The 18,984-nt window shown below is 41.7% G+C and overlaps 1 protein-coding gene across 2 annotated transcripts in view; it reads right to left on the reverse strand.

Annotated features, from left to right (window-relative positions):
• LOC306876835 (diacylglycerol kinase beta-like) overlaps positions 1–17,651 on the reverse strand; it is a 130,747-nt gene extending 113,096 nt beyond the window's left edge. For both annotated transcript variants that reach the window (XM_079428258.1, XM_079428259.1), the window contains exon 1: positions 17,312–17,651. The gene's annotated coding sequence lies outside the window, so the exon portion shown is untranslated. The remainder of the gene's footprint in view (positions 1–17,311) is intronic.
• Positions 17,652–18,984: the final 1,333 nt, after the last annotated feature.

Consider the following 18,984-nt stretch of genomic DNA (forward strand, 5'->3'; position numbering starts at 1 on the left):
GGCCATTAGTGGTAGATAAATAAAGATAAACATCTTGGTGTAGGTGCTGGTATAGCTGTATTGAAACACAGAGAATATCACTGAGTGGAATTTTTCCTGTTATTTTCATAAATGAATCATCCAACCCAACTAAACTCTCTGACTTGACTTGTATTTGTCACGGTGCACACAGCAGGGAGGAACAAGGAACACGGAGACGAGGATGTAAAACAAAAGGACTTTAATGTCGACATCAAGGTAGGGCAAGCCAGGACAAGGCAGACATCGACATCAAACACCGGGGAGTAACGAGTAGACCAGACGAAATAACACTGCACATACAGGACTATAAATACACAGGTAAATTAACGAAGGATAACTACAAATGACATGAAACGAGGACACGAAACAAACCAAATATGGGCATGAAAACACAGGGAGCACATGGAAACACAAGACACACACAACAGAGGTCTGATAGTATTAAGGACTTTTCCGACGAGAGAGCAGTGTGGTTAGGTATACATTTATGCATGCTGGTATATATTAAACATTTTAAAATATTTTTAAAGCCAATATTATCATGAATACAGGCCTATTACCTCACTTTAGAAATTTCAGAAAAGATGTTATGTCCATAATTCACATATCTGCACATTAGCACTAGAACAGGGAATCCTCCAAATTATAATTTTATAAGCTTCTAAATCATTATCAAACAATAGTAAATCATTTATTTTCGGTTTTATATTTGGTTTAATGTATTTAAAAAGACCGACTCATAAATTATGTGCCACTCTTGGATAAAAACACACCAGCAGGACTAAAGGAACAGGATCTTAATTGAAAGACTGCTTTAAATTAAGTTTGATTACCGATGATTATCTTTGTATAATTAAATGATCAATCCAATAATGAGGAATCACGCAAGCTTGTCTGGTAGCATATGGAAATAATAGAAATACAAGTAAGACAGTGATAACTTTTGAAAACACTGACATTAGTGTGTACTATAAGCATAAACAGCTTACATTTCCAAGAATAAGAGACTCATCATTGATTTTCCACCATAACTCATTTTACTTCACAATGATTTATTGGTCCATATATCAAGGACATCATTTATGTTACCATCTGTGACTTCAGAGGGAATTTGCTTTTCTCTTGTGGAATATTTCACACAGAGACCCAAAAATAGACCTGAACTATTCCTATGGGAAATGGCCCAATGTAATAACTCTGAATTACACGCAATATTTTTGATTCCCAAAATTAACCTCTCCTTTCAGCTTGCCAAACATGATATCAATATAAATGATCCAGGATAAATAATACAAAAACTTGCCATAACTGTAAATAAAGTATCTGGTAGGATTAGGGTTGGTGTCGGGAGGGCTTTATTGTATCAATAAGGTGGCATCCATTTAATAATCTGAATTAAAATGATAATTTACACTAAATATGTTATTATTGTGTACTGTTTTATAATGTAATACAATACTGAAGTGCAGATAATTGCCACTATTTTGCAACAAGTAGTATAAATAGCAGAAAATCCTGCTATTTTAACATAGTGTAAATATAATCTATCGCTATTTGCACTTAGTGTAAATAACATATCGCTAAAAATACTGCTATTTTCACTTAGTGTAGATAGAATCCATTGCTATTTAAAATCTTGAAATGTTTGAAATGACCGCAATTTCAACTGAGGGTGGCCTATAATCAGTCCGTGCCCAGGGCACCTCTGCGGCATAATCCGTCCCTGGCTAGAACACTGTAAGAATCAAATCTGCCTGCTGTCCTAATGAAACGAGACGTGCTGTACTAAGTGCTAAAATGGAAAATGGGAGGTAGTAAAAGTCAAGGTGAACGGGTGAAAAAACCCACAAAGAATAATGAGGGTACAGAGACTATAAACACAACTGTCATCTAATGAGATAAAAGGTTTGTGGTAAAGGATTTAATTCTAGTATCACCAGACGACGGAAAATATTTTTGATCCTCCCACCATACAAACTGCCTTTCTGTTTTCTCTATTCCTCTTTACGGTAAAAAAAAAACAGGTTTCTTCCTGTGTGGGTTTCCCTCATCACTCATAGTATTTTTCTTTTGTGTCCTCCTCCTAACAATGCAATATCTACATCCATACGTTATTACTGTCAAGGGCAGAATTCTCTAATAAGCCAGTTAAGGAAATGTGTACATTAAAAGGAAGGAGATGAAGTTAATGTCTGTGTTGTGCAAAAGCGTGTGTGTTAATGGGCTGTGGGAGCCACGTGCTGATCAACAGGATGGGGCCTCCCCTCTGTATGGAGAGGGATTCTGTTTGCTCAGACAGTTGCCTGGCAGCCTGACGTCATAAGTTTGCAACAAGGAGATGAAGTGAAAGGGGTGTGTATCTGGAGGAGTTTGTGTGCATTGGTGCATTATGTCTATCTGTGTATGTACCAGGCCACAAGACAGACCTGGGGTCGACAATATAATTGGCCCGGTGGCCCGGACGTACTTTTAAAACCGTCAGGGCCACCAGATCGCTCCAACCACTAGCCCGGTGGGGCCAGTAAAAATAATGCCTCGATTAAAAAAAAAAGTCTAATTTCACATTAATTACCTGTGGTTCTGTGTTTTGATTTCTGTTAAATCGTCTCGGTAACCACCGCTAGCAGGTTACGTGATCCCGACAGCCTTACAGATGCAGCGGGTTTATGCTCGCTCCCGCGGTTACGCGCGCAAACTGCACACTGCTGCTCAGCACCTACCTATAGCTACTATTAAGCTAGGCTACATGTTTCTGAAACCCCCATCACCCGGCCAAACGCCGGGTAAAAAAGAGAAGGCAAGGAAGAGAAAATCACCAGAGGAATTGAGGGAAAGCGAAAGGGAATACGAAAAGAAAAGGCAGAGAAAGTTTCAGCCCCAGTGGCGAGACCGCTGGAATTGGCTGGGCTTAGGGGTGGACGATAAAAATGTCTCCACGATCTGCTTTTGAAGAAATATGGTAGTATCGTGCTACAGCACACATTATATCAAATACAGTTCTGGCGCCGCGGTCTCTATATACTGTACAACACGACATACAGCAGTAGAGTTACTCTGACAGGACACTGCACTTATTCGCGATCGCAAAAGTACATTATTTGCACACAAGCCTTGCTGGTTAAATGTTTAATTCGCGCGCTGGTCTGACGTGCGCTCATACACCTGAAGCACGCGCGCTAAAAAGCCTGTCTAACAGCGCCTGATTACTCAACTAACTTATCTTTTGCGCTAATACTGTCAAAACACACAAGGTTTACATACATACTCAGTTGGTTATCTCTAAAATAAAAGTAAATAGTTGAGAGAGAAACGGATGTGTGCCTGTATATTAGATGCGTGCAGCTCTTAAAGGGACAGGACACTAAACATGCTGTCGACTGTCATTAAAGGGATAGTTCACCCTAAAATTTAATTTCTGTCATCATTTACTCACTCACATGTTGTCCCAAACCTCTATTAATTTCTTGTGCTGAACCCAAAAGAAGATATTTTGAAGAATGAGGGTAACCAAACAGTTGCTGGTCCACATTGACTTTGATAGTAGGAAAGAAAAATCCTGTGGAAGTCACTGAGGACCAGCAAGTGTTTTCCACCTTCTTCAAAATAGCATTTATGTTCAGCAGAAGAAAGAAACTCATTCAGGTTTAAAACAACTTTTGAGTAAATGATGGTATAAAAATAAAACATTATGACAGAATTGACAGACAGATGACAGAATATTTATTTTGGGGGGAACTATTCATTTAACGTTAACAAAACAACAAAACGCAAAAGAGAAAAATCACTCACTATTCTTGACTGAAAAACTTTAATACAGTTGCTTTAGGAATCAGTCTATCTAGTGTTTTATTTTTATATTTGTTCATTCAATCTCATTGAATGCTCTGCTAAATACACCTATTGTACCTGGAAATAAAGCACTGTTTGTTTTATTTGTATATTATGCGTATTTGTAATGTGTGTCTTTGTTCTTATTTTTTAATAAGAAAGATAGAATGATGACAAATATTTTTATCTTCGCCCACTTTGGCCTAAATATCTGCCATGTCTTTTTTGTTGTTTTTTGTTACCTTGAAAGGCTTTGTCTTTCTAGTTTGGCTGTAATGCTCAGACAGCTTGTAAAACCAACATGACAAAGAATCGTGATAAAATCGTGAATCGTGATATTTCTAAAAAAAAAAAAATCGTGATATGATATTTTTCCCATATCGCCCACCCCTAGCTGGGCTACGATCAAGAAAAAAAAAGAGGTTTACTGTGAGCTCTGCAGATCAATGCCCACATATGCAGACAAGTAAGTTAGAGAAAAGTTAACGTGTATGAAACCTATGGTATGAACATAATGTAATGAATTGCTGTGTGACTACGGAGAATGAATCCTATGCAATAGGTTTATTTGCACTTGTTTCATGTTTTTGCACAGTTTTGCTGCACTTTGCACTAAACCTACCTTAAAAAAATAAGTTATTCATGTTGTTCAAGCAAACTGTTCTTTTTCGTGATTATTGGGATCAATACCCGACGCGTTGACCTGGGCCAGTGAACTTCAAAAGACACTGGCCCAGAGGGCCAGTGGCAAATTTCCCTTATTGTCTACCCCTGCAGACATAACATAATATCAAATCTCATGTATCCTTAGCATAAACATAGAAAGGGTACAGGAAGTGCATTGCACCCATATTTCTACCGATTTAGAATTTGTCCATTTATGCCCACAAATCATATGAATGGACTTAGTGGCAGCCCTACCTAGAATTTAGGGCCTAGTGCAACTCTAAAGCCTCGTTCAGACTGTCGGCCCAAATCCGATTATTGTGCAAATCTGATTGAAATCCGATCATATTTAAATAGTCTGAACGGCAACAAACTACATGAAATCCGATTTGTGCAAATCCGTTTCGAGCTACATTCGTATGTGGTTTGGAATCCTATTCAAATCACATTTCTGGAAATCTGTTTCAGTCTGATTGGTCAGATCGGATTTGGAAAAATTACTGACTGATGCTTGGGGAAATCCCACTCTGATGTCAGCTCTCATTGCGAGAGTTTCAGTCTCGCCTCTCTGCGCTCGCGGAAAGCTTTCTTTCTGAAAGTGACTCTGCCCCTCACGCCATCCCATTCCCTTCCTCCGAGGGACCTGCGAGGAAGAAACAGCGGGGCAGAGGATTCGAGCGGCCGAAGACGAGCGAGCTCACGTCGGTTCAGTGCCCGCGTGCTTTGCCGTCATCGCAGAGAGAGGATTCACCGGTCCTCTTCACTCAACCTGATCAGCGTCCCTCTGCGGCTGCGAGCGACATGATCTTGTTTGGTGGGAGTGACGACGACATGGATGACAGCCTTCTCTGGCGGCTTCGGAAGCGGAGGAGTTATTGGGCTCGGTGACTGATCCCGCCCTCTTGCCGCTGTCCTCTTCACACAATGCCAGACCCAAAAAGCTCTGTGTAATGACGAAGGCTGTCAGTGAGCTCGCCAACAAGCCCCCCGCCAACGCTCGTCCCCCCTTCCCGAAGAGCACGACGAGCTCACTAAATTATGATGCGCCCCCTACTCGTCCCGCATCCTATTTTCTGCTTCCTCCGCCCACACTTCCGTTGATGGCGCTGAAGAGGATACGAGCACCTGCCCCCTTGATAAGTCCGTGGCCGTGCATCTCTGCCCGCACACGGCTATCGGATGGAAGGTGAGGGTGAGCCATCCATCCAAGCCGTGCAGAACCACGTCTGCACTTGCTGGACGCACCTACTCGGCGGCTGGTCAAGCGGCTTCGGCGCTGCACTCCATGGCTGTGCTCCAGGTCTTCCAGGCCAAGATGCTCGCCAGCGAGGAGATCGGTTTCGACGCTGCTTCACTCAGGGTCCTGAGAAGCGCGACGGACCTGGTCCTGTGCGCCACCAAAGCCACCACCCAGGCCATCGGGCGGTCGATGTCTAGCCTGGTAGAGTTTGAACGCCACCTTTGGCTTACGCTGATGAAGATGAAAGAGGTGGATAAAGTGAAGTGACATACTGCCAAGTATGGTGACCCATACTCGGAATTCGTGCTCTGCATTTAACCCATCCAACGTGCACACACACAGCAGTGAACACACACACACCGTGAACACACACCCGGAGCAGTGGGCAGTCATTTATGCTGCGGCGCCGGGGCAACAGTTGGGGGTTCAGTGCCTTGCTCAAGGGCACCTCAGTCGTGGTATTGAGGGTGGAGAGAGCGCTGGACATTCACTCCCCCCACCTACAATCCCTGCCGGCCCGAGACTTGAACCCGCAACCTTTGGATTACGAGTCCAACCCTCTAACCATTAGGCCACGACTTCCCTTCCTCGACGCTCCGGCCTCATCGAATAACCTGTTTGGGCCAGTTGTGGAGGGCTTTGCGGAGCGGTTTACTGAGGTACGGAAGTCATCTCAAGTGATGTGACTCTTCCTCCCGAAACGCTCCAGTCTTTCTGCTGCTTCTTGTAGCCCCAAGCCTGCGCCGACTCAGCAGCCTGACAAGCCAACGTCCTAAGGATCGGCAGGATAGAGGGTGTTCCAGCTCAGCAAGACGCTACCACTTCCCGAAGCGCCAAGGACCCCGGCCCAAGATCGCCTTGGATGCGGTGCCTCAGAAGTCTTTTCTGCCTACCATAAGCGTCCTGCCCTTATGCAGCCAGTCTTTAGAGCCTATTCAACCTCTTGCCACACTGGCCGAGGCCTGGCAGGCCATCCCCGGCGTGTCAGAGTGGGTAATGGCTATGGTAAGACGAGGTTATTCACTCCAATTCGCTCGAAGACCGCTTCCGCGGGGTGGTCACCACAACAGTGCGCAGCAAGGACGCTCAAGTTCTGCGCGCAGAGGTGATGAATCTGCTGGTAAAAAGGTCGTACAGGATGATCACATTGAAGCAGATCCTCTCGCAAATATGCCCAGGGGACTGGTTCATGTCGCTGGATTTGAAGGACACGTACTTTCACATCCAGGTAGCCCCCCATCACAGACGATTCTTGAGATTCGCATTTGAGGGGGTGGCATACCAATACAAGGTCCTCCCATTTGGGTTATCCTTGGCTCTCCGGACTTTTACGCGATGCATGGATGTGGCTCTCTCCCCTCTGCAGAAGATGGGAATCCGCATCCTCAACTACCTCGACGACTGGCTCATTCTGGCCCAGTCAAAGAGGCAGTTTCAACGTCGCACAAAGACCCTCCTCCTCAGCCACTTAGATCGCCTGGGGCTCAGGGTCAACTTTGCCAAGAGCTCACTGTTACCCAGCCAACGAGTGACGTTCCTGGGAACAGACATGTTGTCAAGGAACAACGTCTCCTCAGAGGAATGGATGCTCCAATTGCTCACGGTTCAGAAAATCTGGGACATCTTCGGCAGAGCTCGAGTAGATCTCTTTGCCTCCGAAAACAAGTCTCACTGCCCAATCTATTTCATGAAGTTATGGGCCCTGCATGTGTGGCCGCTCAACGGGAGCCTTTTGTCCTCCCAGAGCGTGTCTTAAACACTATGGCGGCAGCTAGAGCCTCGTCTACCATGGTCCATTTTCTCAGCTTGGTGTCAAGACCGCGACTTAGATCCGGTCACCTCTGAGGTATCAGTGGTTCTTTCGTTTCTGCAGGAGATGCTGGATAAACAGCGTTCCCCATCCACCATCAAGGTTTACGCTTCAGCCATAGCGGCTTTTCATGCCCCAATTGCTGGTCGTTCGGTGGGCAGAGATAGTGCGGTGATCCAATTTATATGAGGCGCCAGGAGATTGAACCCTCCTTGCCCTCGTACAGTTCCACCTTGGGACTTACCAACCGTGCTAAGGGCCTTGAGAGGCCCCCCGTTGAACCATTGCAATCCGTGAGCCTGAGATCGCTCTCGTTTAAAACCGCCCTGCTGTTGGCACTGGCGTCGGTTAAGCGAGTAGGAGACCTACAGGCCCTTTCTGTCAACCCTGCTTGCCTGGAATTCGGGCCTAACGTCCTGAAACCAAGGCTGGGTTATGTGCTCTCCTAAGGTGCTCTCCACCCCGTTCAGAGCCCAGGTCATATCGCTTTCCGCACTTCCCCCCTCGACGGATGACCAGGAATTGTCCCTTCTCTGCCCCGTCAGGGCCCTGAGGGTATACATTGAGCATTCTGCCTCGTTCAGGAGATCAGAACAGCTTTTTGTCAGCTTCGGTAACCACGCTAAAGGTCGCCTTGTTACAAAGCAAAGAATCTCCAGGTGGATAGTGGATGCTATCATCCTAGAATACTCCTCCTTGGGCATCGCCTCTTCCTGGGCATGGTCCAGCGGGGTGTCCATTTCGGAAATTTGTGAGGCAGCCGGCCTGGCTCTTGGAAGGTCCATATTATGGGCACTAAGTGTCTACTTACAGGACGACACGCAGGCCATGGTTGACCCTGGTGGGTCAGCCTGTGCTTGGTGTATTTTTAACTCCCCTGGGTCCTCCCATGGGAGCTATGGTTTGAGTCGTTTCCCATCATAGCACGGTGTGATTGTACTGGTTCCCATACAAGCGTCTCACGATGCAGTACGAGTGAAATATCGACAGGGAAGGTACTCGGTTATGGGAGATATGGGAACGAGTACTGCGTTCCTGGCTGCGCTATGAGCTGCACGCCTCAGTCGAAGAAATCTGAGTTGCGGCGGCAAAGCTTATATAGCCAGAAGCCCCCCCCCCCCCATTTTGGCGGCATAGCCATAAGCTCGCTCATCGCCACCACAGAGCCATTGGTTCGATTTTATAGCACTGCACCGACCAATAGACGTGCAGTTTCAATGCGTGATTGAAAAGGCTTCAGTGAAGAGAAAAAAAATAATTTTTCCCATACAAGCATCTTACGACGCAGTACTTGTTCCCATATCTCAGGGAACCTAGGTTACGATAGTAACCGAGTACGTTTTGTGCTATGAAAACATGTATAATGCAAAGAAATAATTAAGAAATTATTATAAGTCTATATAAATAAGCGACACTTGAAACTGCACAAGTGGTTTGCGTTATTTGAATCAGAATTCAAAGCAGTCACGTGGTTGTGTGCGAAAACGAAGCTTCGGACATCACAGATCACGTGGTTTTGGCAAAATGAATCAAGCTCCGGTACAGTGCTTCACAGCTACCCCTTTCCACCAGCAGAAACCAGGTGCTAGTTCAGAGCTAGTGCAATTGCTGGTTCTTAGTTGGTTCGACTGGTGAGCCCTTTAAGAACCGGTTGGTTTTTCAGTCGCTCCTGCAGCACCCCGATACCACGTACCGACCAGTCCGCGCAGCGCCGATCCATCCCGAAGAAGCCTAAACAAACTATCAACAACGGCGTACGTTGCGTTGCTATTGATGTTCATGACTTTGCAAACCTACATCGGCATCCAAACACAACAAATCCAATATGTTCGTGTTTAGCTGCTATTTCAAATATGGCAGTCCAAAGTTTCTGTTTGTCTTGTTGGTCACGGTAACCCAGCCCCTGACGCAAGCGGTTCTTCCTTATAGCCCAGCAATGTTTTGGTGCTATTTACGAACCACATGTCCTGGTTTGGAGCTGGCGCTTTGAGTGTCTAAAGACAAAGAACCGGTTTGAAACTAGGCTCTGGCTCCGAACCAGCACTGGAACTGGTGGAAAAGGGGTATGCGAGGTGCTTGGTTTTTTTTTTTATACAAGCTTCGAAACGTCACAGCACTAATGGGAGCTCCCGAAACCACCTCTGTAGATCAGACTGCAGCAGGAACGTGGACTACAGTGGGACACAGATCATGTTGTCCAGCAAGATGCTTGTTTAGTGAACACAGTTCTTACTCAGAGTTATAATGACTCCCAGTCCCATTAAACAGTATGAGCCTCATTATTCTCTCTCTCCCTCCACTCTCTCCTGTCTTGTAGTGAAGAAATGCATGTACCTTATTCCATTTGCCTCTCTGTCTCCAACTGACACTCCATTATCCTCTAGCCCTGGAGTATTTATACCATTGCCCCACATCCCTTTCTCTGTAGCCAGCTATATTAGATCTTTCCCTCCATTTCTCTCTCTTCCTCCCCCACTTTCCTCCAAACTATATCAGCTCAGTCCACGATGCATCTCCTTTTCATGTAGAATTTATGTGACCATCCTGTTACATGTCCCTCCTTATTTGACCCTTTCTCGGATCCATTATTTAAGTGTTTCTATGTAACACACCGATACTTTCTCTATGTAATAAGTAAAAGAGTTTGCATCAGACTTGGGGAATATGTGAATGATTTTCACTGTGCTTTTGTAATGTGGGCGCAACATAACAGTTTCAGTGTGACAGAGATGTGATGGACTCCTGCACTGCCCACGACGGAAAGGAACTTCACGGATCTATAAGTGGTTTACAGATAAACCAGAAATCTCAGTGGCCTCAGCGATTTTCGGTTGAGCTGTTGACGGGGCTACAGTATGAGCAACTTTTTCTCATTTTCTGTCCTCCTCATATCATCCCATCCCACTCGGCCCCAAACACAGAGTTTCCAATAACCTTATTAATCATGTTTGCACTATTCAGTAAAGTACCATAGGAAATTATTAATGGTAATTACCAATAAAAATCCACTTGCACTCGCCATCTTCAAGTCCTGCCATGACCTTCCTCCCACTGAACATGAAATGTTTTAACAACAATTAAACTGTGAGATAATCATATATTAATTTCCAAAAATATATTTCAGGAAAGTCTTGCTCATCAGCAGCCGAATCATCTGAATCAGACACCTGTGGTGTAAACATCACTGGATAAATTATCATTTATTTAAGCGACTTTGTATTACAACTGTGATTTTTGTGGAATATATGTATTTTTGTGATTTTGTTTGTGGAAACAATGATATTAAGGGTTCTTTTATGAAAAAGAAAGTAAAAAAAAAAACTAAAATCTAATACAATCTTAGATGAATCTGATGCATCATTGCCAAATAAAAATAGTATTTTCTTTCAAAAAAAAAAAAAAAAAAACTGACCTGAAACTTTTGAATGGTAGTGTGCATTTCATAACTAATAAAATATGGCACAGTGCAATTCATTACCACTTGAATAGGCTAAATTATTTGACACAATATCTTAAATCTATAGGTACTGCAGGTTCTTCAGTTATTACTATTATTGTAAGCACACAAAACACCGAATAAATAAATGCAACATCTAATAAATGCAACATTTTTAAATAATTCATTGCCTACAATTCAATCAGAAGATTTTGTATTCATCATCTGAGTATGACCACTGCACTAGTCTCCTGAACCACAGTGTGGAAGAACACAACCAAATTAGGACAATAATTCTGAAAGGGATAAAGAGAGAGGGAGAGGTGCACTGCTGTCCAGCCATGGCAGTAACATCACCCGCCTCCAGCGGGACAGCGGACAGGCTGACACAGAGAGCTGAAACGCAGGAGAATGAGACAGCGGCCGTGATGAATTAGGAACCTGTGGAAAGTGGCAGGCCAAACAGCTGGGAATGGGAGGTTAGTGAGGGGCACAGACAGGGCCGGCGCCAGGGCACCTCAGTCACTTTTTTACCGGTTTTATTTCGATAAAAATTAAACAATACGCTATAGCATTAATATAACATGAAAAAGAGTTTGCAACCCTATTAAAGCACGGGATGAAATACATTGAGTGAATCTGGTCAATTGTGAATTAGCTCTCATCATCAGAGCTCGTGCAGCCAGCCGCGCTGGAGAAACTGCGATGACCGTAACCCGCGTCTGCTCATGAATCGCTCTTGCTGTAGCCTACTTTGATAGGCTAAACTGCTTCAAGTCAGATGCAGATTGATCTGCTCAAATCGAACACAATTTTATGCGCTCTACAGACGGTTCACCCATGCTCCTCCAATTAATTACCCATAAACGGTTTAAATAAATAAGTTCGTTAAGAGAACAAAATTCACACAAGAGCAAAAATTATTTCTGACAATTCTCCCCCCCCCCCCACCCAGCAACAGGCCTTGGCACAGATATACCAAAATCCCAACTTTCGTAAACATTATAGAATTAAACGACAGAGCCAACAGCAGCGCTGCCATGTGCACCCGTCACTGCTCATCAGGCAGTTTCGCTAAACCACAGGCAGCTGCTTGTCACAGTTTGAAGTATGATAAGGTATGGTGTAATATTTTTGTCTCAACTTCTCCACAGATAGTCTCTGTGGTCTGGCATGCAGCCAGCAGAAAGAGCTCTGACAAAGCTAAAGATGTCACATTATCAAACCTTAGGGAAGAGGCTGGAGGAGAACTGATAGGCCCATTTTACTGATAGAAACTGGCCTCTCTCATGACACCCCCAGTCAAAAATAATAATAAAAAAAAAGAGAGACAAATTGCAACACAAGTCTATTTATGTGTGGTTGTGGACGGTCAACTTGATAATATCTGTGCTTACAAAAACATATTTTTTTTGTTTTTCTGTTTCAAGCATATTTATTTCACCACTCATACTAACAGGTTACAATATTCCCACTGTGTGTGTGAGAGAACCGGAGGTATAAGCAGAGTTACGACACTGAGTTTTTTTGTTGTTGTATGTAGCATGCTCAAGGCAGTGCAAAACAGAAAATGCATTATGAACCTATGATAATTAGCAATAAGTTTAATTAACAACACAAGCATGCTTAGAAAAAAATCTAGTTTATATATTCAAATCAAAATCAAAGTTTTTTTGGTGTTAGTATCAATATGTTAGTTTTAAGATTATATATAAGCCAGTGTGCTCCAAAGCGATGACAAAATTCGGATTTAGAGGATATAAGCATTCAAAGCTTGCAGTTCGTCACTTCCGCCAAAATCGATCAACGATTTTTTGATGCCACCTCGTACTTCAGCTTCTCATCAAATCTTCTGACCAATCAAATGCTCTCTAGAATCCAAAGCGCCCGCCCCCTATACTATGAATAGAGCTGAAGCTGCGGCTGAGATCGGTCACTTCCTGTACTGTGAATGGCACATAGTGCCCAATGTAGGCCATAGGGAATGATTCAGACAGTGTAAATATGCTTTCGATTGGGGCAAATGAGGTCTGGTTTCACGTTGTGTCACGCGAACCGTAGCAGCACGCAAGGTCTACTCTGGACTACTCCGGTCCAGAGACGTGATCGCACGTAGCGGATCATATGCGCGAGTCGGCATATTAAACACTTATAAAACTACACAGCCTCAGCATGATTATGATCACTATTTTCTTTTACTAAGAGATTTATATTGAATCTAGGGGGTAATCTATTGTGCTGCTGTCAATCGGATTAGACCATTAGCATTGGTCATCAAAAATGACCAAAGAATTTCGGTAATTTTCCTATTTAAAACTTGATACTTCTGTAGTTACATCGTGTACTAAGACCGACGGAAAATTAAAAGTTGCGATTTTCTAGGCTGATATGGCTAGGAACTATACTCTCATTCCGCCGTAATAATCAAGGAACTTTGCTGCCGTATCATGGGTGCAGCAGGCGCAATGATATGACCCAGCGCCTGAAAGTAGTCCCCAGCTCAGTAGCCTATGATATAGCTGGGGACTACTTTCAGGCACTGGGATTTTCCGTCGGTCTTAGTACACGATGTAACTACAGAAGTATCAAGTTTTAAATAGGAAAATTACCAAAATTCTTTGGTCATTTTTGATGACCAAATGCTAATGGTCTAATCCGATTCAATGAACTATGCTAAGCCAACTAAAAGTGCTACAGCCAGACCCGGAGATCGGCTGAATGGATTCAAAAACGGTAAAACTCAACTGTTTAACTCTTGGGAGTTGTAAAATGAGCCTATTTCCAAAAAAAAGTGGAGTGTTCCTTTAAAAAGAAAACACTCATTTGAATATCTATGTACACCAGTAGGGTCCATTTTCATAATCTCGCCTAGGGCCCCACAAACCCATGGTGCAGCTTTGTTTTAAATTTATGGCCTCAGAAGGAACAGTGGAACAAATCAGAGAGAGAAGAAACAGTCAAACATCTCACACACTCTAAAGCATACAACTTGAACAGAAACGTCATCTGATTAATGGATGCACTGAGGGCATTTAGGTATGGATCTTCTTCTGGGTCTGTGTGGTTATTGCTGTTTGGCTAAAGATTAATTTTTTCCTATTGATTTCACAGAAGCAGAATCAGCGTAGCATGTCCAGGCCTAAAGAGGAGACAGGAGCGTTTAACTAGCATCTCTGAAGACAACATTGAGCTCACTCCATGGCTGTTAGGCCTATCTGATGCATTTACATGACATGCCTTTTAGAGTTTTATTTTCTCACGTCAAACACAACTCGACGACTCTCTAAGTGCGAGCAACCACAAAGTGATCTTTATGATGTTCACAACTGTAATTACTTATAGCTGAATTTACCAATTATGAATTAGTAAAGTGTGTGACTAAACTGAGATTTAGCGTAATATCCTTAATGGTCCAAAACAATGTAATGCATGGGGAAACAGTACAAGGAAAGAGCACTGCTGAAATTAAGCAATGCTAAATGGGCATGCTTAAACTCAAAACACAAATACCCCATTATTTAGGCACATTGGCTTCTTTGCAGTTGAATCAATCTAAACAGATTGTACAAAACACTTTTCTTTATAAAAGTCTAAATGAAGTATAAATACACATAACAATGCAGACATAGCACATAATTCCAGAAAAAAACTATCTATTTTAAAAATGGTATAAACATCCAATTACTTATCTACAGCAGGTTCAACGCTTCTTTTTTATTTTAACTCATACATGCCGTAAAGTAGTAGAACACAGAGTAGAGAATAAATTTAGCCTTTTACCATTCCTTAAGTGACTCTGAGCTGAAAAAACATGAGCAATCTTTTCCCCCCTCTCTCTCTCTCTCTCTCTCTTGCTCTTCTCCTGGGGCCTACATGCAAAAAATAAATCCTGGGAGTATTTACAGAGGGGTTGGATGTCATGGCAACAGGAGGGTTTGGTTCGAAATTGCAATGCAATGACATGGAAAAGCCAGGCAAGACCTGCTCTGATTCCCAGCTAAAGGGAAACCTACTGCCCTTCAATCCGGTCTGAATGTCTGTTAATGTTACTGAACATCATCAACAACAGAGCGCTAACAAAGTGGCAGAACAAAGAGTTAAATTAACCTTTTTAGATAATATCACATTAAATAGATTTCAAAAAATAAATATATTTCAAACAGTACTATATATTTATGAATTCAGAAAAATGTAAAAAAAATTACATTTAATGTAATAATAATGTATAAGAATTATTATATGAAATAAATGTAATTTCTATTATGTAGCTAATATTGTGTATAATCAATATTATGCAATTCTTCATATTATTATTATTATTATTATTATATTATAATAATAACGACTTTCATAAAATAGGACGAACTTATAAAATATGAAAAATATCTAAAAAAAATATTTATAGAAAAATATTAAATTATATTCACACAATGTTACATTTATTGGCCACAGTTTATTTTAAGGTCCAGTTCTCGCTATTAACAAACTATTAACCGTTGCCTCGATAAGCTCTTAATTTGCTGCATTAATAGTTAAGGTAGTTGTTATATTTAGGCATTGGGTAGGATTAGGGCTGTAGAATATGGACATGCAGAATATGCGCTTTATAAGCACCAATAAATAGCCAATATGTTAATAAAAGTCATGCTAATAAGCAACTATAATGAGTGAGAATTGGTCCCTATACTAAAGTGTTATCCGTTTATTACTATTATTACTTATTATTGTTGGAATGACAGTACAGTAGTTGATCATAATGTAGAAACAGGAAGAGGAAATAGACTAAGGTACAGAAAACCACAGCACTATTGTATTTTTAAAAAAATTACATCTACATTTAGTCATTTAGCAGAAGCTTTTATCTAAAGAGAATCACAAATGAGGACAAAACAGCAATCAAAACCAACAAAAGAGCAATAATTTGCAAGTGCTATGACAAGTCTCGGTTAGCTTAATGCAGTAAATGTAACCTGGTGTTTTTTAATAGCCTATATAATAAAAAGAAAAAACGAATAGAGAAAACTAGTGATAGAAGCCTTTTTTAAGAAAATAAGCAGTTAGAAAACAAATAGAGAGTGCAGGTGTTAGAGGGCTTTTTTTTAATAAAAAAGACAACAAATAGATAAAATATAATTTAGAATAGAAATAAAAAATAACAACAATAGAAAATAAAACAACCTGCTTCATTTCTATTTGTTTTGAAAACTTTTGCACTAACACGTCACAGACCCTCCGAGTGGCTCTCGTAACGTGTGGTTCCAGTGAGGACACTGGGATAAATCACTGTGCTTCTATAACCGACAGAAACATATTCATCTGCCCAAGAGCAGCATAGTAAAGATGAGAGACAAGCCAAAGACAACAGTATGATCAGTGAGTGTTTATTCAGGCTCTCCTTTATTGTGGACTCCATTAAGATACTCCGTGGCTGACTGCCATTTTTGACCTTGGGTAGAGTGTCACAAGCAATCTTTTCTCTTTTTCGTTATTTTTGTGTCTTTTTCTAATGATTGAGAGCTAATTACTTGCAAACATTCAGCTTCAACAAATATTCAGCCCTCTATGAAGACATTAATTGTGTCATCAAGCAGCAACAGCGAATAAGCTCTCGCACACACACAGCTCACACTCTTCCTGCTCCACAGATCCTGTTGAGACATGAAGACCCTGTGCCTTTGGTGATTATATGATGAGTCGTAATTAAGTGAGCCGATTGGAGATTTACCAGCATCTCCCAAGCAAATGACAGCAAAGGTTTGGGAAGAGAATGAATCATCCCACACATCAAAATTAATTACATTCCCTCACAATCGAGATTGTGGGCCGCTTTAGGGCATCACAGAAGATGCAAAACAAACCTGGTCAAATGGTCGAGCTGCATCCCCCCCCCCCCCCCCCCCCATATCAGCAGAATCCATTGATCCACATTGATCTCTCAGCTAAGTGTGAAATATTAACACCATCTGCACTCAGCTCTGACATGACAGACAAACTATGGCAATGTAGACCATAACAAAGCACTAAGCAGGCAACATCCTGCACGTGAACTCTACAAAGCACAGGAAACAACCTAAAATCATCTCCTGTGAGACAATGAAGACAGAAAAAAGCAAAATAAAGAAAAAGCGCACCAATTTATCCGACTTCACAAGTTCAAAAGCTAGATAAACGTGCACGTTTTGGTGCCTGATATGCAGTGTTGACATAAGAGAACACACCGTGAGAGGGAAAACAAGGGTCACTTGCGAGGGTAGGTGAGTGAGCAGAGAACAGATGTACGTGAGAGAAAGAAGAACAAATCATACTCTACCTCTGCTTGTTCAGGTGATGGTGTCCGTCAAATCCTGGATGATATGAGTGCTGTCACGGTCACAGCATGGATGGGCTCACAAGCAAAATGCTACAGGCAGTGCTGGAACCAGCTCAGTCAGCGGCAGAAACATCCCTCCCCTCCTGCATGAATTAATTAAACCTTCTCTCGCTCTCTCCCTCTCTCTCCCTCTCGTGATTATCCTTCAGTGTTGTACGCAATGCTCTCCTTTGGCTGCAGCAGATGAAAATGTCCCTGCACTTTCTTTTCTGACAGCCTGTTTACAGAGCGCTCTGCTGTCACTCTGTTTCTCTCTCGCTCTGCACACTCTCTCTCTCTCATCAACCGTGCAATATCAAAGTGCTTCACATAGAGCCAGCCCTCCCCCTTGTGAACAACCCTAACCACCACAGTTAGTGCCCCTCTCCAGGTTTTTATAATCTAGAATAAAATCTCAAATCATTTATGTTATAATGTTTTTTGCTTCTTTTTTTTTTAAATCAGAATTTTTTCAACAGAAATGAATTTGAGATCAAACAATCATTGGTAGACCCTCTGCAGTACTGCTGGGGACCCCATTTGCTTGGATCCTATTTAATATTCCGATACAATCTAGTGGTAATGAAAACTTTTTCAAAACAGTTCAATTTCAAAACACGACTGGGCAGACTGCTGTTTTGCTCTTTTCTATTTTTATAACAAAATAACATGCTACATAACTCTGCTCGTTCTGCAGAGCCAAATACAACAACAAAATATTATCATGCTGGTATTATCTGCGACAAGTTAAAAGTTCATAGTAATTTGAGAATATCAACTGCACAACTATAATTACATACTTTACCAGTGCAACTTCTACGTGGTCAAGCTTCATGTGGCTGGTGCTCACAATATCGTTCCACTACATTCAGACCCATTGTTCACAAACAGAACGAGATCACAATGCAGCACAACAGCACTAAACAATGATGCTTAATGAAAGCAAAAATCATAATGAGAGTTTTGTGGCTTTTAGTCCATGTCTGTTAGCTTTGAGGTCATCTGCTTACTACTGTACAAAATGCTGACAAACACAACATATATATGCATTTAAAATTTACAATAATTTTCTTCAGAAAAATTAATAAAAAATAAAATGACTCTTTAAAAAAAATTAATGTCTCACCCACTAATGCACCCGCACTCGACTAGCAAAGAGCAAAACATTGTTTTATGGGGCTAACATGACTAAAGGCCACTAACTACCGAAATAAAAGCAGTCAGCCCTTTGACAAACTTCCTCTGTCTGTTGAATGATTTCATGCGGGCTTTAAGAAAACTATAAGCATAAACAATACAAAGTTTTCAGTTAAGCTAGTTGGAAAAGTGAGCCAAGAAGCTTTTATCCCACATAAATCTTAGCAGAATGAAAATGTATATTTAATATATCTAAAAAATATTGATGGTACATTCATAGATTTAAGAATGCATTCTTAAAAATAAAGGTTCTTTATTGGCAGTGAATCTTTAACATCCATGGAACTTTTTTTTTTTTTGCTAGTTTTTTGTAGTGCTTCAGCGGATTATTAAAAAGTCCTTTACACTAATAATAATTTATAAAAATAGTAGTTCTTTTAAGAAATAAAAATGGTCCTTGTTTGGCACTGCTGTAAAAACCCCTTTTAGAACCTTTA

The sequence above is a fragment of the Barbus barbus genome, assembly GCF_936440315.1.
Source record: "Barbus barbus genome assembly, chromosome: 11".
Classification (NCBI taxonomy): domain Eukaryota; kingdom Metazoa; phylum Chordata; class Actinopteri; order Cypriniformes; family Cyprinidae; genus Barbus; species Barbus barbus.